This window comes from Canis lupus, chromosome 10 (genome assembly GCF_011100685.1).
Source record: "Canis lupus familiaris isolate Mischka breed German Shepherd chromosome 10, alternate assembly UU_Cfam_GSD_1.0, whole genome shotgun sequence".
Lineage (NCBI taxonomy): Eukaryota > Metazoa > Chordata > Mammalia > Carnivora > Canidae > Canis > Canis lupus.
In genome coordinates this window covers 65,505,938-65,528,792 of record NC_049231.1, presented here as the reverse complement: position 1 = coordinate 65,528,792, position 22,855 = coordinate 65,505,938, and the positions used below count along the sequence as shown (strand labels likewise).

At 43.9% G+C, this 22,855-nt stretch overlaps 1 protein-coding gene across 4 annotated transcripts in view; it reads left to right on the top strand.

Moving 5' to 3' along the window:
* The window catches only part of SERTAD2 (SERTA domain containing 2), a 114,050-nt gene that overhangs the window by 78,368 nt on the left and 12,827 nt on the right, over window positions 1-22,855 (top strand). Inside the window, exons 3-4 of one of the 4 annotated variants that reach the window (XR_005366153.1) lie at window positions 7,808-7,923; window positions 8,549-9,884. The exons of 1 other annotated variant lie outside the window; for it this stretch is intronic. The gene's annotated coding sequence lies outside the window, so the exon portion shown is untranslated. Of the gene's footprint in view, window positions 1-7,807; window positions 7,924-8,548; window positions 9,885-12,154; window positions 12,354-12,738; window positions 13,038-22,855 lie in introns of those variants that run through there. 2 more of the 4 variants (XM_038551447.1, XM_038551445.1) reach the window with 2 other exon arrangements.

The window sequence follows — 22,855 nt, the reverse complement described above, 5'->3', positions numbered from 1 at the left end:
GGTACCTTAACCGTCTTGAGGCATTCAGGAGGAGGTGCAGATTTAAGGAGGAGGATACGATTAGGCCGATTTTAGATGTGCTGTGAGTTGGAGGCGCCTTTATGATACCCAGTGGAGATGCCTAATAGGCAATGGGATACAAAGAGGCTAATTATATACTTTTATTGTTCAAACCAGGACCGTTTTGAGATTGAAACCAGGTGCTATTAATAATTATGCCAGGACAAACATAAACTAGGAATGACCCTGACAAACTGGGATATGTGGTCTCTCTCTATATAAAGGTCAGATATGAAGCTCAAAGAGAAAGGTCTGGAATGTGGTTAATGTTTTGTGAATCATTAGCATATAGATGCCCTAAGAGTGGGTGAGGTTGCCTGGGGAGAGTTTATAGGAGAGAAGAGAAGAAGGAGCAAAAGAAAACCATAGAGAATACAAACATTTAGATAGTGATTATCAACTGGCAAAATTTTTTCAAAACACTCATGTCTCCAGTGAAGATTCCAATCATCTCTATCTCCCACTCACCTCCTTGACATTCTCTGGTCCCAATTGCAACTGGAGGTGATTTTTTTTTTTTTTTTTAAGTCAAGAACTATTGGTTTATAGGGGGGGTCAGAGGAAGAGGAGCCAGCAAAGGAAACTATAAGTGCCCAGAGAGATAAGAACCAGCAGACCACAGTTTAAACAAAGTCACTGAAAGAGATGGTTGGAGGCTGCCAGTAATGTCAAGTGCTGCAGAGAGGCTCAGTAATATGAGGACCTGGGAAGTGTCCATTGGCCTTGGTGCTTGGAGGGCACTGGTGCTCTTTTCTCAAGGTGGTCAAGGGGTGGCCACAGTGTCCTGCAGAAGCCAGAGGAAGGAGGTGGGACTAGAGCTGTGAAAGGTAGAGACAGGAGCAGCCACAGGCATTCCTGCAGCACTGAAGAACAGGAAGATTGTTTCTTGTTTTAAAACTGAAGATAGAGAGTGTTGAGTCTATAATTTATTGACTTCAGGAAGGAGCCAGTAGTGAGGGCAAGGCTGAGTGTAGAGGAGAGGGAAGAAATAGCAGTTTGCACTCATACTCAGGCTGTTTTCCTTGGCCCCATTTTCTTGTCAGGAGTACCCGTGCTGTCCTCTAGTTGAATGCCACCAGCCCTTTCCAGTAGGAGTCACTTTGACTTTGAAAACTATCGTTCAGATGTCTTTTTATTTGGTTAGCTTGGGATCTGGATTTTTCTCCCAGTTTTTCATAAAAGACTCAAGATGGGAACCTTTGAATAGAATGTAAATTTATCCTCCAGTTGTACTGATTTGCTGAAAAGTCACTAGCAAAGTGTTAATATCCCATCAGTGTAGACTTAGAGGTTGATGTGATGTATCCTCGTCAACATTAGCCCATAGAAACATAGAAACGTACTGCAGATGAACAGATTCCTTTAGAACATACGTGCGTGTTTATGTGGCGTTGTATGTCGTAGAAGGAAAAATGAGTTTTGAATGAACTGAGAATTGATTTTTTTTTTCTCCGTGAGAAGCTCCATTAGAAAAACCAAAAACTTTATGTTTCAGAATAGACACTGTCCCGTTTTCTGATCTGCTACCTCATAGTAAGAAGTCAGTTGTAAGGTTAACTTCCTCGGAGAGAAGAGAGAAGAAGGCAAGGACACCGGCAAAGGGAAAAGAAAGGTTTAATTGCTCTGCAAAGGCCCAGACATGCTCTGAAAAGTAAAGATTTCAGGCTTAATGTGCATGGAACAAAAGGCCGTTGTGAACTGTGTACAAGAGTTGGTGAGAGTTTGTCTTCTGCCCCTTTTTTCTGTGGGAGTTATTTCCTGTTGTTGACTAGAGTTCTTTATTTAGAACCACCTAGCTTCAGAATGCCTGCTAGCACGCAGAAAAGTGTGTATTTAAAACATAGGCTTATTTCAAGACAATCTCTGAAAAAAAGTCACATTACCCGTGCACTGAGACAACATCATGTTCCCCGAGGTCAAGAGAGCATGTGGGCTTTATTTCTATCCCTCTATCAAGAGACCTAGAATAAGAAAGAATCAAAATGCATTTGGTATAGCAGCCAGTGGTCACCTCAACAAGTGAAAGATATTTATTTCATGGGTAAATGTGTTTCCGTTGTTTGAACACACACACACACACACACACACACACGTCACTTTTTAGTGCTAAATGCGTTATTTGGCATATTAAGGAAGTAACAAGCCTTCCATATTTTGTGAGGAAGCCTTTATCCTTTCTGGCATGATAGAAGTTAGCCTGGCAGGTGAGAAATACACCCCAAACCTGGGCTTTATACCAATTATTCTCTTGTACTTGACCTGTCAGCTGGGCTTCCTATTAAGAACTTTAGATTATTATAGTGTTATCATTGGATTTTACAGTCTGTTATTAAGAGAGAGAGTAGGACAATATATCAAAACGAATGAAAAGAATAAGTTATTACTGAAATAATGGGGGATAAATAGATACATCAAATATAAATACTGCCCAGTGCTTTATTAATAGATATTGGAAATTGTAGGAAAAAACTTAGGAAGTTCTACTTCACAGGAACCATAGGGAAGAAAGAAAAGAAAAAAAAAGGAAGAAAGAAAGAAAAGAAAGGTATTTTTTTAACGTGATGAAATCTAAATCAAGAAATTCAAATTGTTTAGTCCAACATACTTCCTTGCTTTTCATGTTTTTAAAAAAGAAATTAAACATTATAGATAAAAGAGAAGGCACCTGTGTGTCTCTCCTTGATTCCATTACCTTCCTCTGTTTACCAGAGGTAACTACTTTCCTAAATATTTTTTATCTCTGATGTTCGTATTCTGTAATTGCAAACCTGTGTATTTGTAAACAAATGTATAGCAATATTTTGCACGTTTTAAAAGATTTTGTATAATGGTAGTATACTGTACATATTTAACAGCTTTCTTTGTTTTCTTCAACATTTATGTTTTTTAAGATTTAACCATGTCGATATATGGTACTTGTAGTACTTCTTAACCACTATAGTTTTCAAGTGTACCAGTTGGTTCTCATCTTGATGAACATTAAGGTTGTTTCCAGTGTTTAGCTATTACAAGCAAAGCTGCTACGAACATTCTTCTGTGTCTCCATGGGGGATAAAAGCTAGAGTTTCTCTGGATTCTAGATTTAGCTCTTCTCATCCAGAATTCCTCCAGAGAATTAAGCTCCAGTACCCTGAGGCATCCATCATATGTAATGAGTTAACAACTGTGCTCCTGTAAGTCTAGAATGGTTCCAGTGTTGGGCTGGAGCCAAAGAGTGATACCTGCCTCTGAGAGCAGTTGTGTGAATCTCTTTCTGAGTCTTGAGTCCTTTTGGGAAGCTTGAAATCAGCCGTGATAGGGGTATTCACACCACAGAAATCAACAAATGCTACAAATAAAAGCTCCTTTCCTCATCCACCTAGCTAAACATTTACCAGCACACGACTGGTTTTTAGCTTTATACCATCTGTAGGAGAATTGAGGAAATAGCCACTTGAATCATTTTCTGTAGGGCTTACTTTTTCATGGAAGCCCAGTAAGAAAGATTGCGTGTCTGTGGGTCAGGCGTATGTGTCTCCAGAGTTACCAGATCATGCCAAATCATCTCCAACCCCAAGATGGTCAGTCTGGTAGTTGTGAACTATCTTTTTATAATTTGCATTTTTCTAATTACTGATGAGTTTGAGTGTCTTTTCACATGTTTATTGGACCTTTAAATTTCCTCTTTATCCCCTTTTTCTGTTGGATGTATATGCCTTTTAAAAACTTGATTCAGAAAGGTTCTTTATTCTGAATTCGAATCTTGTGTTGATCATATGAATCACATACATCATTCCACAGCCTTTAGCTTGCCTTTGTTTGGTTTAATAGATGTTTAATTTTAATGTCATCAAATTATCTATCTTTTTCTTTATGGTTTCTGTACCGGGTGTCTTGTTTCTGAACAGTCAAAAGGTCTCGGCAGGAAACAGAATTCCATTCAAATGATACAACTCCTGAGACTTTAGTAAAGGGATTTTTTACAGAGATGTGACAAAATTTGAGGCATGGAGGACCAACAACTCTAGGAAGCTGTTCCTATCCTTAAATCTAAAGGGGAAAGGGGGTGGGGGGAATGGTGTTGCTTGAATTTGTTAGAGTTGACGCCCTGGAGAAGGGGCCACCCACAGGAGCTGTGGGTGTGGAGGGATGGATAGTGCCATGACAGAGGCTCAAAGAAGGAAGGATCAGGAGAGAAATACCTCTTTCCCCTCTGGCTCACTGGTCTCCTTCTGTTGCCTTGCTTTCACTGAATCCAGCTGGCAACCAGTTGGCAAAAGAGCTTAGTTCCTAGGGGGTCAATGTTTCAAGGCACGGAGCAAGGCAAAGGCAAGTAGAGAGTGAATCTTAGGAATTAAACAGTAATTTCACATTCCTTATCCTGAAGCCATAAACATATTCTTCTATATTCTCTCCTTAAACCTGTTAAAATTTTGTTTTACATATTTAGACTTAGTCCACCTGAAATGTATTTTTTGGGAAAATATTAGGAACCTCATTTTATTTTATTCTTCATGAAGTTAACCAGGTGACCCTTAGCCATTTATTGAATAATCTGTTCTTTCTCACTGATCTGTAATATGACCTGTGTCATATTTTACGCTTCCATATATGCGTGGGGCTATTTCTGCACTGTCAAATCTGTTCTGTTGATTTATTTATCTATCCCTATGACACAACACTCTCCTTTACTAGAAATTTATAATAAGCCTTGATATCTGACAGGACACATCCCCCATTTTGTGCTTTAAACTTACTATAGCAATCTTTCACCCTTTGCTATCCCAGAGGATTTCTGGATTTCCTTACCTAGTCCCATAAAAAAAAATGGGATTTAAATTAGAATTGCATTTAATTTATTGATGAGTTGAGGGGCGAGAGAAGTGATATTTATAAAGTATTAAGTATTCCTGTCCATAAATGGTATAGCTTTCCATAAATTCTGTTCTTTTCATCTGAAGAACTTTCAGAAAGGTTTCTGCTTTCTCACTTTTCATTTTTAGCCAAATGTGAATATAGTAATTCTGGAGTCTTTATCTTTATAGCTGTTATTATCACCCAAACTAAAAGTATGATGTCTAACAGTTCTAAAGTGGTAACAAATGAGAATGGATTGAAAATGAACATCTGATTCATTGCAATTTTTGCCAACCTTTTTGTAATTTGGGCCTTAATTTCTTAAATATTGTTAAAAGGAAGTATAAATGCTCTTGAAATTACAAGTATTATTCCCACAAAAGCTAGTTACCTGCATCCCCAGCGTGGACAGTACTACTCTGTATAATAAGGCCAATGAATCACTGCAAAATCAGGGAATCTGGCCCTTTAAAAAGTGAGGGTTTTTTGTGTTTTGATGATGTGACTCTTTCACATTTATATTTTCTCCTAAAAGAATCATCTTTAGGAATGATTAACTACATATATTGTGTGAGCAAACTCAAATTCATAGCGTGTACATTGATTTGTAACAGAACAGCACACCAGTGGGCGTCTATGCTATAACATGATATTCTCGCACTCTCCTTTCTAAATTTGGTGTCTCAGATTCAACTTCTGTTTTTAAAAAGGGAAGTTACATATAGCTCATTCACACTATTATTTTCTCCTTAAAAGCCAGTTTCTCTGATAATTGCCCATTTAAGGAGTTTCATATAACTCAAACGAGACTTCTCTAAGAAAACAGTTTTGAAACAAGTGTTACTTAGCACGCTTAAATTTTTTGTTCAATATTTAAAGCATGTTTAGAAAAACAGCTGACTGGCCACACAAGTGTATCTGATGTGTCAGTGTTTATCTGGGATGCTTGCTTGGGTTTTTCCTACTTGACTTCACTTTGTGCATTTCTGAAATTTTAAATTAAAAAAAAACTTTAACTTAAAAATATAACCTTTTTTCAATTTAAAGCAAGGGGCCAATATGATTGGACAGTTGGATAGTTTTGAAAAAATTGTGTATTCTTGTTTATTCTGGCAACAAGTCTTTAAAAAAAAATAGTTCTACACTGGTGACTAAGAAAAGTCTATACCATTTTACCCAAGTGTTACCTATCTTCCAGAAAACCCAGTAAAAATTCAAAGTGGCAAACAAGCTGATTCATTTTTAGTTGTATACTATGCTTACATTTAAACTGGGTTCTCTGGCCACATGCTTATTTTCTAATGATACCTCATAGCCTCAAGTTAGAGGCATTTCCTGGGCATCTATACACATTAAAGCTTTGCATTTTTTTTTTTAACTTCTCAAAGTAGAATTTTTACAGCTGGGACTTCAAAAATGACTTAAATATTTTATTTACATTTCCCAAATTACCAGAGTTCTCTTAAGTGACTTCTGTACTCATTGGTGATTTAAAGGTACACATCCTAGATAGTTTCTACAAGAGATATGAGACTCTGTTTAGCCAAAAATAGAATTTAGCCTAGCCAGTTATATAAATGCTTGATTTTAAAACATAAAAGACAGCTGGCATTAGAGTAATACTTTAAAAAAAATTATTTTTCCTGTCATCATTTTGCCAAGTTTTCCTGGAAGTTAATATTGGTTGATGCTATTCATAATGTATTTGACATTGGCATATTTTTATATTTCATGACCATGAATGCATAAAGGTGTCAGTTATGAGTGGGCATTTGAACCTTTCAGATAATCACTGAAAATTTGGATAGGCGAGTCTTTGCACATACTCCCTCTGTAATTATCAAATGCTGCTGTGGTTTTAAATATCGTTTGATTGAGACCTTTAATTCTTTTTTTTTTTTTTTTAAGATTTTATTTATTTATTCAACAGAGAGAGAGACGGAGCAATAGGGGGAGCAGCAGGGAGAGGGAAAGGGAGAAGCAGGCTCCCTGCTGAGCAAGGAGCCTGACTCCAGCTCAATCCCAGGACCCTAGGATCATAACCCAAGTCAAAGACAGACACTTAACTGACTGAGCCACCCAAGTGCCCCAAGACTTAATTCTAAAGTAGGAAGAGAAAATCCTTATAAAGAAGTACAGAATGGTAGAGTTAGGGCATAATTTATCTGCAGGGTTATTCCCCGCATAGTGAGACTGTATAGACAAACAGTACTATGGGAGTGCCCATTAGTCCTTGTAACTATGTTAAACCCAACTGGTATATTTTAGAATTGCTGAAAAGCAGTTACAAGGACAATATTATATTACTCACAGTGATTCTTCTAATTATGAAGGTCCTCGAATACCACTTAAAAATTCATGGTATATGGTTATTTATACGTGTTATTTACACACACACACAGCGCTTAGTGAAAAGGCAGTGAGAGGAAAACATTAGCAGGAAAGATTAACCCTTTGAGTTGATGAAGCTGGTATAAACTCTTCGGCATTCTTTGAATTATTCGTTCAGTGAAAACTTACAATACCTGCTGTGTCAGGTACTGTTCCAGAGGCTAGAGACAAAGTGGTAAACAAGAATGCCAGTTTTGCAAACCGTAGTAGAAATGAGTGAGGGGACTGAAGGGTGTGATGAAATTTCTTTCTTTTTTTTGTTGTAGTGTTTATGGGTTATTAATTCTGTGGACTAAAATAGGATGCTAACAAAGCCAAGGACAGGGAGGGTTGCGGGGTTGGAGTTCTTTGGGTAAGAAGTAGAATTGTTATTTTATGACTCTAGTGTAGGGTCAAAGCAAAGTGGTTTCCAGGTCATGGCACGGCACTATGCTCCTGGTGGCCTCTGCATGTCAACTTTGTACTTCCTGCTTAGAAACCACCTTCCTTTCATGAGGACTTCATGTTCTTCTCTTCTCAGGACCCTCAGCTGGGTCTTTACTGGCTCCCACAAATAATTTCAGTGAATGTTAGAAATCTCACAGCCTCCTGACTTTCTTTGTCCTTGGGAGTCAGCTTGATAAAGGAGTTCAACTGGTAAGTCCATCCCCAAACCTCTGTTTAACTCCTCTGTAAGATGTGGGAAGGAGTACCTGTCCTGCCTATGGCATGGGGAAGGTGTTATGAAGTGTGAACATGTAAATCCACATGAAAGTACCTTGTAAACCATCCCACTACTATCCAAACGTTGGGGGCATCCGGGCTGGGGGGCCGGCGGGAATACAGATTTCCCTGCTAAATGACCTGAACCAAAATGGGCAACAGATCGAGGAGAATGTGGATAGATTGCTCAAATCTGTCTTCTAGATATGAAAGTAATTCCAAGAACATATCCTATTAAATAGAGTATATTGTCATTATTTGTACTTTTCTTTTTGAAATGTGTGAATGTGAAGTTAGCCTTATATTCCTCCAGTTTGAGCAGATGATCTCATTGGAGCCTAAAACTCCTCCATGGGGGTAGTCTCCATTGTAATCACTTTTTTATAGACTCCTAACTCTGGGAAGGGGCTGCAGAAGTCTTTGAGCCTGAGCACCTCCTTTTGAAGGCTGTGAAAGCAGGCCCCGTGATGCCAAGGGTCTGATTCAGCCACCCTGCTGGCTGTGGCTGAGGAACTAGACCTGAAATCTCCTGACCAACAACCTGTGCTCTTTTCCCCAGAACCTGTGCTGCCCCTAAATTTGTGACATATGGATTAAGAAACTAAAAAGTCAACAATTAATCACAGTTAAGTGATGTATTTGTACAAAATCTTCCAACTCCTGCTCCAGGACTCATCATCTCATCAAGCTGGTTCCCAAGGACAAGGCAGGCCTGGAGGCCACACGATTTCTAACATTTATTTGATGTTTTCTGTGGATGCCAGTAGTGCCAAGTATCATGAGAAGACTATGAACTTCTCAGGAAGGGAGGATGGTTTACAGACAAGTAGTACAGAGTCAGCATGCAGAAGCCACTGAGAGGGTGGTGCTGTACAGGGAACTGGGGACGAGGAAAGATGCTTTTAAGAAGCCACCACCAGTCTTCAGTGGAGCAGCATCCAGCAGGAAGGAAACACTGGAGTTGTTACCAGGAAGGGCCTTCGCTTTCTAGCTGAGAAAAGAGTGAGAGCAAAGGCTGGAGTCTCTAAGAAGAGCTGCTCCCAACTGGACCTCAAAGTTTATCTGAAGATTTTAACGTCAAGTAGTGGCAAACGGAATAGGAAGGAAGCTAATGCCCAACAGAAGCTATCTTTTCTAGTAATGGTTAGAAGGGATTAATCAACGTTAGGAAAATAAAAAAAGGTTTTAAAAGCATTTTCTTCAAATATTATCATTAAGATTTTGTCCCAAATTAGGATTTCAATACTGTCAGATTTTTTTTTTTTTTTTTTTACTGTCAGATTTTTAAAAGAGAGGAAGGCATATTGCTAACAGAAGAATAACCCTCTCTCAGAACATGAGGGAAGGACTGTCAATGCAAAACAGGCCAGTAAGAATTAGGGAAGCTTTGCAAAAGCAGCCCTTCTCTGGAGTTGAAGTTCTGCTTGTGTGAGCCGTGACTTCAGGGAGAAAGAGGGAAAAAACCTGACAAAAGTAGGTGGAGAGGAGTGTGCAGAAGTGGACGTGTTAAGGTGCTCGGTTGCTACCATGAAGCTTTAAATTGCTAGTGGCTGCAAAGTACTGAACCTGTCTGTGCCATCTTTGTGAGAAAGTAGAGTTTTCCGGATCACTGTGTCCTGTATCAACTCCTTGGTATCTCAGTTGGGTGATGTGACTTCCAGAACTTGATTTTGAAGTTAACGGTTTTAAGTTATCAGTGAATGGGAAGTCCAGGTTCAGTGAGATGTCTGTATTTTCCATGAAAAGATGATTTAGCCCAGCTGGCTGCATACAATGTGTTTCAGTAACTGACATGTTTATCTTATTTTTTCTCCATAAGACCAACATTTCCCAGGTATATAGGTGGAGTTGATTACTACTAGTATTTTAAGTGGAACCACAGATAAATTACAGTAAAGGAGAAAGAAAAATTAAAGTTTAGAACCGTTTTAAAGTCTTTGTTTCTCTGGTTTATACAGCGGGCTTGTCCTGGTGTCATTTCTTGGGTGCATGCTAATGAAGTGCTAAAAGTGGCCTTTGGTTAGTGAAGTAGTCTAGTAGTTTGCAAGACCTGAAGGCACAGAAACTCTCAAAGAGAAGCAGTGAAGTGCAAACTAGTACCCAGAATACAAAGCACGCTTGAGAAGCACCTCTCTGAAACTAAACTAATGAGTATTTTTGCAAATTACCATCACCGTCCTGTACTTACAAGAGCCATGTCTGTTCTCTCCCCAAACGGATATGTTGCTGATAGTTGAATGTGGACGGCTGGCCTCATTTCTTATACGTGAAAGTGAGAAGGAGAAACTCTAAACTCTAAATCCTGAGGGTAGGATTATTTTAAATGGGCTTCTTAAATGTTCCAAAGAGTGAGAGTGAAAAACCACACTTACATGTTCACGAAACATTTCTTGTTCATTGGCTAGGAATAAGCAAGGCTTTCTTAAAAATCAGACCACTGCATACTGAAGGGAGTGGACTTCAAAAGCCCAAGGGAGGGCTCTTCCTATCTGTGGAGTTGGGCTCCCAGGGCCAGGCAGGGATTGCGGTGCGGGCTGGGGGGGGCTCGGCCTGGGGGAGGGGCGGTTAACCACCTTGTGTCGCACCACAGTAGCAGCTGCCCAAGCTGCCACTTCATGCTTTGGTGAAAGATACCAGAATCTAAAAGTGGGGGAAGTGGAACCCGTATATATAATGGGCACACTCTTAAGAGGCTACTTCCTTTAAAAGTGTGGAAAGGTGAAAACCTTATCCCCCAAAGACTCAGGTTGCTCTCCCAGGAAGTCAGAACTTGGAGACACAACAGTTGTCACTTTGACCTCAGTTCTTTTTTCTGACCTCAGTTCTTCTGTACAGGAACGCTGCCTTTGGAAATCCATTTGGTAGAGAGTACCCAAGTGTCACAAAAATTCTGCAAGTCTAACTTGCTGCTAACTTCCATTCATGAATAACAATTTAAATTTTAAATTCAACAGAGCCTCTGGCCTCTGCTGCAAAGATATCACAGGAAGAGATTACTGCAGCTTCTATTTCGATGGCTTTTCCTTAAAGTGAGCGCTTGAAAGTATAAGTGAGTGGGTGGTTAGGAAACTGTTAGTAGTTACTGTTGTCTCGAAAAGGCAGAACTCTGGAAATGAAAAATATCTTGGCTTTCGCAGCAAAATGTTTGAATGCTCTGCCACCCAGGCAGAGACTGAGCAGGACCTGCAGAGGGCCCCGAGCACTACTTCCATGATGTGTAATATGGAGTGCCACTAGAACGAAACTTTCCAGAGATATCCACAAATAATTAGGTTTGGGCATTGGTTACACTTAAAAGAAAAATCCGTGAGATTTTAATTATAGTGAGGGTCAAGTAAGAACCTTTTTTATTCTCCTTAGAGATAAAACAAGAAAACAACGCCGTCCCTACCAGCATTTTAACCCAGGTTTAATTTCAATAAGATCATCAATTTAATTGATAACAAAATTATTCCAGAAGACTTGAATAGGTCTCAACCGGTCTTGATGGCAACGACTTTAGGTTAGCTAGGCCTTAACACTTTCTTATCCTTAACTATAACTAGTGTAGTGAACCCCTAAACGCCAGGGATCTGAGACGGTAGTGACTGGAGTGGCAGCCAAAATCTGAAGGTGCCTGAATCACTTTTCTGTAGCATCTTTACGCTGGACGCGCGTGCAATTTTTAAACGGAGCATTCATCTTCCAGAGGGAGCCTGTCTCTCTTTTCCTGGTGTTTGTAAATTGGCACAGCTCTCGCAATTAGTAGAAATGCCCCTGCTACGTGGAAGTAGGTGCTTTCTTAAGGGGTGGGGGTGGGGGTGGGGGTGGGGAAGGTGGTGCCCTGGGAAGTTCGGCCTCCGACCCCGAGCCTGGCTTCCCTACCTGCGAGCGCTCCGCCCGGAGGAGCGGCGGGGCTCCGTCCTCCTCCCGGGGAGCGGCTGGCTCGGCGACCCCCGCAGCCCCGGAGCACGCCCCGGTGCAGCCCCGGAGCAGCCACGGTGCAGCGCTGCGGGCCACGCGTGCGCCCGGAGGCGAGGGTCCCGGCTGCAGACGCTCCCGCCGCCCCCCCCCCCCGCCGCCCTCCGGGGACCGCGAGGACCCGGTGACCCCGGGGTCGAACGCCGGCCCCTCACCTCCGCGGCCCCCCTCCCCCGCGGGACCCTGCCCGCCCCGCTGACCGGCCCCGAGTTGCCGAATAGCTCAGATGCTTGTCATATTTGCGGTCGCGCGACTCAGCGGGCTGTGCGCGCGCTGCACTCGCCGCCGCCTTTGTCACCAGCCGCTCGGTCATTTGCATGAGTGTTTTCTGGAGTGCGAGGGGATTGCGGGCGGTTAGCGGAGGTCCCCTGGCCGGACTGCCTCTTGTCCCTCTCGCCATCTCCGTAAGTCTTTGCTTAAGAGAAAATAAAGGGCGCGCCGGCCCGAGGGGAGCGGGGGCGGCGCTGCCACCCGACGTCTCCCGTGCTCCGCCTGCCCCTTCCTGCTCCTGCGGCGGCCGGGCCCGGCTCGGCATTTATCGCGCCTCCCGGGACCGGCCGGGGGAGGGGGCGGGGCCTGGAGGGGGCGGGGCCCGGGAGGGCGGGGCCGGAGGGCGGGGCCTGCGGCGGCCGGGCCCGGCTCGGCCTTTATCGCGCCTCCCGGGACCGCCGGGGGAGGGGAGGGGAGGGGAGGGGAGGGGGAGGGGCGGGGCCTGGGGAGGGCGGGGCCGGGCGGGGGCGGGGCCTGCGGCGCCGGGGCCGGAGCTCGCGGGAGGCTCGCTGGCCGCACGTCACTCCTGCACGGCGGGTGCTGGAGCACGAGCTGCCGCTCGCTCGGGCAGGGCGCCCCCTCCGCCCGCCTCCCGCTTCCTCCTCCTCCGCCGCCGCCGCCGCCGCCGCCACCATTGTATAATGCTCCGAGCGCGCCGGCGGCGGACTGCGGAGTCTTAGCTTCGGTCTCGCCGGCCGCCCGCTCCCCGGCGCCACCCTCGGGCCCCCGGAGCGGGGACTCCGCATGGACAGGGAGTAGCTTGAGGAGTGGGCGGAAACCCCTCCTGATGCGTTAGTTCCCAGGTGGAGCTGCATGTGGTAAGTTCTCCCGGCGCCAGGCTGGAGGGGATCCTCGGATGCGCCGGGCTCCCGGCGGGTGGGGGGCGGCGTTGGGGCCGGGCCGGGGCCCGAGAGCGGAGGGCGGAGGGCGGAGGGGGGCCCGGGGCCGGGGGACCTGGCCCGGTGCAGGTACCCGGAGGAGCGCGCCCTCCCCCTGCTGCCCGGCCGCGCACCCTGAGACCCCCGGGGCGGGGGCGGGGGCGGGGGCGGGGGCGGCGCCGGGCCCCCCCAGCCTGCGCGGGCTGATCTGCTGGGGGAAGGGCGGGGGACGGGCAGTCACGGGCCCGGGTCAGGAGGGGTCGGCGCTGCCCGGAGCCCGGCGCTGGGGCCGAGGCAGCCTGAGCTGTCGCTCTTACAGCTGGGATGTGTGTGCGTGTTGTGGCCGTTGTGTTGTTGTGAACGCACGAGACTTTTTTTTTTTTTTTTTTTTTTAAGGCTCGGATTGCTGGATTCACTTTTGGGTTCCTTGACCGGGTCTTCATCTAACTTGCTATGGTGTGTTTCTGTGAGTTTGCCTGTGCTTTTAGCTCGAAAACCTCCCCCTTCCGCTCGTGACAAGTGAATGGATTTTGAATATATGTGTGTATTAAACTTAACGTGACACTGGCTTTTGAGTTAGAAACCTACAAGTCATCTTGGTGGTAACCGCCTCTGCCTGAGAGGGAGGGGGCCGAGGGGAGCCAGCTGGCCCTGGCCCTGGACTTTGTACCTCTAGGGCCGAGGGTGCCGTCAGAGGGCCAGCGCATCCAGAGAAAATCCCAAGTTGTTCTTGTTTTTATTCTTGGCCCTCAGCTAGTTAGCTTACCTTTAGCAGAAGTAGTAGCGATAGAGATAGGAGGAGTCTTTTGCGTTTAGTCTTAAATTTCACAAAAAGATTAGGTGTACGTAGCCTGTCTTAGGATAACTTTTTGCTTTCAAAATGGGCAGTTTCAGAATGTTTCGGGTGGTAGAAAGTAAGTTTTTACAGGCTCTGAATGAGGAAGGGCAATCAGCAGGGCGAGACATACAGCCTCACACGATAGCAGTTTTTATTCGAACTGCATTGGGCAGCCCCGCTTAGTCTTAAGGAAGGCAGAACGTGTTTTCGAGCTTTGTTCGCGAAATAAGCTTTTTGATTTCCCAATGTATGTTAAGAAATGTCCATAATGTGTGTGTAAAGAACCTAGAAGTTGTCGCAGCCAATAGGATCTGCGAGGCCTTAAGTGCTCAAAGTAGCATTTTATAATTAAGGACTAGTCTCTGACAAGATTGAAGTGGGCTCTTGGCTCCACTCAACCCCTGGAGGACAGTCCACCTGAGAGCCTCTCCATTGTTTTGCTGAGGGGGGTGAAGGGGATAGTTGCTCAGCTAACCAGAAGGCATGCCTCACTCCAAGAGCTCCTCCCATTGCTCCCACTTTTTATAGCAGTCTATTCTGATTTGAGTGAGCGAGGGTGTGCTGTGAGGGTGAAAATACCCATCGGAAGACCCAGCTTCTGGCCTGAGCAAGAATAGCTTCTACATGGATCTCTGCTTTTCCTGTTAATTTTATCAGTTTCTTTGTGGAAAAAAAAGAAAGACAAATGTTGGAAAGTTTTCCTTTAGCCTCACTGACTGATTTAGAGAAATTATATGTTAATGTGAAGTTGTTTATGTTGCTCATCAAGTTTGGAACCCTTGGAAATACCCCCCCTCCCCCATTAAAACGTACATAACCATGTTGCTGTCAGGTGACAAATCCTACGAAATGGATTTGATAGTCTTTTTTTTCTCTCCCCTTTTAACAGTCTGTTCCTTGCTGTATTACAACAGGTAGGAGAGCGGACTCACAATTTATAATACCAACCAAGTATATACAACAAGAGGTGTCCTAAGGAACAGTGTTATTGTCAGGCAAGTGTCACAGCTTCTTAGGTAACAGCTGCTCAGGCTTGTTTCCCTTTAAGAACTAAGAGAAGGATATTAATTCAGATTTTGAAATTCTTTAGGCTCCCGTTTACTGAATTGTCCCTCTTGGAAGCTTTTTTAGCGAGAAACTGAAATATAAATTTTACTCAGTTGCCGTGCACTGTATTATTAATAATGAGCATAGAAAATAGTAAAAATTTTGCTATTTTAAAACTCACTCAAATGTATGTAGCAACTGATATTTTTGGTATCCACTATTTTAAATAATGCTCCAATGGCAGAATAAAAGTATAACAGTACTTTAGAGAGACACAGACACAAAACATAAAAAAAGGCATGGGGAGGTCAAAAATACAGACAAATGCATAAAGGGGAGGTTTTTTTTGCTTAAATAAAGTAGCATACTACAAATTATTGGTATCAAGTTATATTACAAGGCTATCCTCTGTCAAAATATTTTACACTTTAATGAACTAAAAAAGGTAAAATCTACAACAGGAACTTTTTGAGTTTGTTTTTGGTTTTTTTGCTGTGGTTTCTTGTTAAAGATTACTAGTAAAAGCACGAAGCTTTATTTCGTATTCCATTTATATCAGAAAAATCAAGACCACTGTCAGTATTGTATGTAGATTACAAACGTGTAGAGATAAATGTGATATTGAGGAGTGTGAACTTTAATTCACTTGTAGAATTTTTTTAAAACTCTTGTTGCTACAGAAATTTCATGTTTATTGTTATGGCATATCCTGTAGGAGATGGTTCTAGTCACAGTAGTTTCTTGGCACAGGACAGAAAGAGAAAGAGAGAGGTATCTTTGATTACTGAGTCCAAAGATCGCATATATGCTAAAGGCACCAGAGGGCAAGCTTCAGTTTTAAGCGAAAAGTGGCCTTACAGTAAGGGTAGCACCTACCTTCATAGATCTTTCCATTAATACTGAGCAACAGAACATAAAAATTCTGCAGACACTTGCATATACATAAACCATAATTTTCTACCTACTGTTAATACTTATTACTTAAACAGGTGATAGAAACCCATAAGCTAGGACTCCTGCTTAAGAAGTATGTGAATATTTAGTTTTAATATTCTTGAAGGAAACAGCTACTCACCAAAGTTGGCGTGTCTTTAAAAAAAAAATTGTCTCCAATGGCCAGTGCAATTGGTATGAAAAGCAAACTTCTGCCCTCTGTGCAGATGCTGGGAAACCCTGTGAACAGAACTGTCCCCTGGAGCGCCCATCACTCATTGTGTGGAGCAGTGTCTTTCTCCATGAGCACTGTGTGGCAGTTCATTCTTTGTATGAATCTGTGAATGGCATATGTCAGGCCAATAAGACGACATTCCTATTCTGGGTAATAAATAGATGCCTTGTGCTTTTTTTTTTTTTTTTTTCTTTTTCTTTTTCTTTCTTTTTTTCCTGAAGATCATGAGACAAACAAAAACATGCTTGGCAGTCTAAACAAATTTTCACTGAAACACAAAAATTTCAAAATAAAAAATCACAGTATCTTTGAAAACATATGACTTTTACTAGAACAAAACCAATGCTTCTCACTTCCCCTCAGCACTTGAGACAGACAGTGCAAATTCCCTTTTGGAAATTCGGCTCTCTTTGTGGTTCTGAGGGTTCCAAAACCTGGAAAGGCTCATTCGTCTCCAGTCAAGGTCTTCTGTCCCTTGTCTGAACTCAACTGGAAATACCTGCCAGGATTCACTGACACGGACACCACCATTTATTTGATTTATGTATTTTAGGAACCCAGGATCGCACAAGCTGTCTTCTGTCCCCCTGGCCGCCCTGGGTTCAGAAAGGAGCCGGGCATCTGCTGGCCCGTGTGGCCTCCCCTTGCACTCACCCACTGGGCGTGCAGCGCTGGGCCCGCCTCGGAGCAGGCCTGGCCGGCCAGGGACAGGCAGGCCTGGGACGGGGATGGCAGGACGAGGGGTGAGTGTGCCCGGCCCGGCACCGCCCTGGGGGAAGCGAGCTATGCGGATGCGCGGGGCGGGGGCTGGAGGGAGGAGAGCGGAGGGCAGCTCGAGCCACCACCGTGCAACCGCTACAGCAGGTCTGACTAGTTTTAGGTGCCCAAAGGCAGCTTTGTTTCTCTGGTGACTCCAGGTAGCAGCAAACCTAAATTCTTAAAACTGATTCATGTCTGAATTACTATCTTTCTGTCTCCCTGCAAGAACCTGTAACTTTGCAGAGTTACCAAGCGGTTCTCAGGTTTTTGCCGTAATAAGCTTCATAGGCGGTTAACTGCCAAGAAGCCCCCTACACCAGGCATCTTCTGTGGTTCTAGGGTGTTCCGTGTGGAATAGTGAAGGGAAGGGATTCCGGCTCTTAAGGGCATTTTCTGTAGGCACACTCATGGTTAGAGAGGGCTGTGTGAATCCGTGGAACAAAAGAAAAAAAGAACTACTTGAATGTGCCACGGTCACAGAGTTACACACGGATATGCCACTTGCTTGCTGCAGATCAACCTTTAGCTCCTTGCTCTCCTCTCCTGGTGGCTGCTTATCATTCCACGCCACGCCGCAGCTCCTGGGGTTTGGAGCACCCCACCCTGGTGTTTAGAAGTGTTACCGGAGTTGAACTCAGGGAATCTCAAAGTCCCAAGGTCATCTCTACCCCAAAACAGGTTTGCATAAAACTCTAGCCACACTAACTGAGATAACAAGGTGGCAACTGTTTTGAAACTGATCCTCCCTGAGTGGTTAGCCCATTTTAAAATAACGCATGCGACAGATTTGCTTTTCAGATTTCTCTCCTTGGAGGGAGCCTCCATGTGCATTTGAACTCTGTGGTCTGCAGCTGAAGAAGAAATGTTTGTGCTGCCTCTCTGCTTGGCATGAATTTGGTGATGTTCTTTTCCGAGTACTTTTTAAAACAGGCTGATTTTTTAAAAATATGTTTTACCGCATATGGAAACGTAAAATAAAATCGATTTCACCTGGTGACGATCGTTAGCTCGAGCGGTTTACAGACTCAAAGCGTGGATTCTTCCAGTGGCACCTGCCTTCTTGCTTCTGAAACTCCTGAAGATAGGCAGGGCGAACGGCATGTTAGGGGTAGCAAGTGCAGTAGGCTGGAGGAAGGCTGTGCTTAGGGGTCACTGAAGGTCTTTGAAGTGTTAGGAGGTCGGTTCCATAGAAAACTATACTTACCATGTTCAGTGTGGTACTCTGGCTATTCCTACTGTCTTCCACCAAGTGACTTTCCATTCCATGGGTCTTTAATTATCAATATGCAGAAGTCCTCATAAAGAAATAGGTTTTATCTCAAGGTAGCCCCAAAATTACTTTTAAAAATGAATGCTGGCCATATTTACAAACTATCATCTACTGCTCTCTGGTTTAGTTTGTCTGTTTTTTTCTACTTTGTGAAATTATTCAAGTATATGATATAAAGTTTAAATTGTCTTTGTAAAACCTTATCACTAGCCTGCCTAATTCTTAGGAGTAACTAAAATAAACATGCCAAGTATGGATGTCACTCATATGGGACTGCACCCTCCATAGTTTACTCCCTCTCATGTGTCTCTTAAGTATATTTCTGTTATCCTATACCTTCAGTTAGTTTTTATCCTCTCATGTATGTCTTGTTGTAGAAATTTCTTTTAAGGAAACCAGATTTGGACCATTACGGTACAGGGTTCAGTTTTACTCATTAAGTGAATTTTAAAAACTAACTAGACTGCATGTGGAAGTTAAAAGACAAAATTTGTTCGATATTTGTGAGGCATATTTATAACCTGTCTTCTTTAAAATGATTTTTTTTACAGTAATAAAGCATTCTGAATTTGAGTTTAAAAACCCCTCATAGGGATTCCTGGGTGGCTCAGCGGTTTGGCACCTGCCTTCAGCCCAAGGCGTGATCCTGGAGACCCGGGATCGAGTCCCGCATCGGGCTCCCTGCAGGGAGCCTGCTTCTCCCTCTGCTTGTGTCTCTGCCTCTCTCTATCTGAGTCTCTCATGAATAAATAAAAAAAATCTTTTTAAAGTAAATAAATAAATAAAATAAAAAAACAAAAACCTTCATAGTCCATAAGAAACACTTGCATAGAAATGCTTCCTGATGTAAGTAACATGCTTAGTTTTTGTTAGTTTCAGTGGCAAGTAGTTGGCTAACAAAGCCTGGAAGACAACCTTTTGTTTTAACTAAAGATGCAATTTTTTTTAATATACAGATTCATTCTAACAAATTACATTGGCCTGTTTTAGGGTGACTGTTTAATATATCCGATGGCTCTCTTTAAAAGAAAACATACAAAAAAACTGTCACTTAACTTTTGGCAAAGCATCTGGTTTCTACCCTAAGCCTTTTTATTCCCCTTGACATTGTTTATTAAGGGTCTCTAACGTGAGGGGAAAAACAAGGTATCTTTGGGGAAAAGACGCTACAGGAGAGTTGATACCAGAATCCCATCCAAGCAATTATAAATACAGGAGAAAAAAATATTTTCATTATGCGCGGGAATGGGGGTGGAGCAAGGCCGCCTCGCCTATACGGACACATTATCTCAAGGGAAAGAAAGAAATTGAAGTCTAAGAATTTTTTCCCTTAATTGATTATGAGTCTTTAGATTCAGCATGTTAAAAGATGCTCCTGACACCCAATTAGTATGAATTAGCATCGTAATTTTAACAATTGTAATAAATTATTATAAAAATAATATGTTTATAAAGTTTCAAATGGAAAGATTGGTGATAATAGTTCATGGCTCATGGACATTATTGTGGAACATACAGCATCATAGAACCACAACTTGTAATTTGAGTAGAAAAAAAAACTTCAGCAAGCTAGTTACACAGTAACTGGTTTCATTATCTAAGGTTAACTTTGTTACATTTTACAATTAAATGGCTCCTCCCCGTATCCTTTATGAAGTTTTCCCAAATAACTGCCTGAAGCAGCTGTCTGTTTAGCGTGGAAGCACTGTTCTGAAGAAGCACTAGGATTATCGAAGGCTTTTCAATACTAGTACAATTCTTAATGCTGACACCAAGACGGACTCCTGGTGTGGTTGGGAGTCCACTTTAGGATCCACCCCCTCCCCTGGAAATTCTGAACTGTTGGCTTCTCCCAAGTCCTGACTTGGGTTTGTATGTTTGTATGTTTGTTGCTGCTGTTGTGCGTTCTCACTTCAGGACTCCTCCAGGGGTTTCGACCTGTGGTTTTTGAAACGGCAAGTGTCACTTGGGTACAGGCAACGGCCTTTCTCTCAGGACAGCATTTTCAGAGCCTGACCCGTAGCCCAACATGACTTAGTCGGGTCTTGGCAGGGCTGTTGGCTTGCTTCGCAGGGTCCCGCGCGGCCTGGCCCGTGGGGCCCCCCTCCTGGCCTGTGCGGGCCTGGGGAGATCCCCAGGTCGCTGCCGGGCGCGCCCCCTCGCGGCTGTGCCTGCGCCTCTTCTCGGAGCTGGAGAGGAGTGGACTTGCCCCGGGCTTGCTTGTTTACCCGGCATCGGCTTCGGCCTCGACAGCCGCCTTCTGGGGAAGCTCACCATCGAGTCATGGAGAGTTCTCGCCGACGGTGCAATTGATGTATTGCGCTTACTTGATTTTTCACTCGTGGGATTTTAAACGTCTGTATGGACGCGTGGCGTTGGGAGGGTGTTTTTAACTTTTTATTATGGAAAATTCCAAACACCCGAAAAGTAGAGTGCAACGCATCCCCTTGTACTTATTACCCGGTTTCAATAGTTGTCGACGTTTTTGTCGATTTTATTTCAGCTCCATGACCGGTTTTTTGTTTGTTTGTTTGTTTCTAGAGCATTTTAAAGCAAGTCCAGGCATCATGTATTGGTTATGTTTTTGTTCAACTTAGGAATCTGTATATTTCTGCTTAGTCTTTTATTTTAAGGGTGTGGTGCTTTTAGCCAGAATCCCCAGGTAAAATAAACTAAATAGTTAGCATTTCCACTGTCTTTGGAAGAAGGTGACTGGTGTCCCCAGTTGCTTCAGGGTTAGCTTAGAACTAAAATGCCCAGCTGGTGGAGGAACCAATAAGGAGGCTATTAGAAACCCTTTATACTACTGAACAGTTACATTCTGAAAAGACCATTTTTCTTTCCAGATGTTTATTAGCAAGGCCATAATATATTCCAAAGAAATATTTACTTGAAACATTCTCTCCCAGAATTTGAGTCTGTTTTGCCTGCTAAACGCAGTTAGTTGTCCAGGTTTAAATTTCTGCTTTTTTTTTTTTTTTTTTCCAAGAGAAAAGATTATATTTGACAAACCAACTGTGTCTGAAACTGTCCCCAGTTTCACGGAAGTTTGGAAGTAAAACTCCTGAGAGGGAAAGCTGGAGTTTCTTAAAATGTGGACTTCAGAAGACATTCATTCACAGAGAGTAAAAGTTTTTTGTTTTTATGTTTTTCAATTTAGTTACAGGCGGACTCCCTGGCCGGGTTTGGGTTTTATCTCTAGGCTTTAAGGCGCTGTCGAGAAAGCCGAGAGGACTGTTGCCTGGGTCCCCAAGGCAGTGCAGTGGGGGGGGGGTGTCCCCCCCAGCCCCCCCAGACCCCAGCGCAGCGGGCAGAGCCGGAGGAGGCGCCGCGGCAAACAGTGGTGTCGGGTTACAGCTTCAGAATAGCGCCCGAGCGCGCCTAACTGGCTTCATCTAGTGACTGGCTTCATAATTACATTGCTGATTTGTTAGGGGAGGCTTTGTCTTACTTACCAATTAGCATGGATGTTACTGCAGGGACCTCATCCTGGATGAGCTTCGGTTGGATTTTTTTTTTTTTTTTTTTGCTCTGTTTAAAACACACACACACACACACACACACACGCACACACACAAAGCAAAACCCCTTCCCAGTGCGGGCAGCTTTAGGGGTTCTGTTACTGACACTGTCCCCTGTCCTCTGGGAGTCCTGGCCCTGCCTGTAATAAGCAGAGAGGCTTGCTCCCCATTGGAATTTTGCCCCTGTTTCCGCCACTCCCCGAGGCCAGAGGCAGTCACTTTGGGGTCTGAAGGCCGCCTTTGGGAGGGCTGGTTCCTGCCCGGTCTCCCCCACCCACGCCACCACCCACCCCGAGCTGGGGGTTCTGTTACCACCTCCAGGAGCAGCGTGGCGATCGGCACAGCCGTGGGTGGCGAGCCCTTGGAGGACTGGGCCTGTTCCTGTTGCTGTTTCCGTGATCCTGTCCGCCTGCCCCCGCCACCCTTCAACCTACCGCGTCCTTTATAGGGTGGCCTTTTTGCTTTTTGTTTCTGGGTGTGTTCTGTTGTTACTTGGGGGAGGGAGGGTGTTAAAAAGTGTAGACATTATCAGATTTCTGAGTCCTGTGTGTTTTTTAAGGTGTACTATTTTACCAGTGTAAAAAGTTGTCTAAGCAAGTGTGGCTCCCCCCCGCCCCCAGTTGGATCCGGCTTTTCCGTCCTGCCTGGGAGTTGCTGTGTGACAGTCTGACAGGAGAACCATTTCTCAGAGTTGTGCCCTGTGGCCGGTGGGAGGTGTCCTTTCTTAGGCACAGAAGTTCTCTGTTTGGACCACCTCAAACACAGGACCCAGAATGCATCTTAAGGCAAGTATATGGGGGGAGGAGAAGAGAAATGAGAATATTCCGTGCTCAGAAGTTGTCTCTGAGCCATTTCTCTGGCCAGCCTCGCTTTGGGTCTTGGTCGACTGTCACACGCACACACAATGATTTTTGCCAAGGGCACTCCTTCCTTCTACTACTACCCCCAAAAGAAACTGAAAGATTGTGTGTGTTTCCACTTAAAGGGCTGTGGGTTTTGGCAGCACAGGATGTCAGATGAGGAAATAGCCCCTGCTAGCCTTTCTGAAGACACTTGTCACACATTTTGTCTTAGGTTCTTGTTTTCTTCAGATGAAGTTGATCCATGAGATCAAACCATGGTTCTGAATTGTTGGCATCACTGTAAATGTCTCGT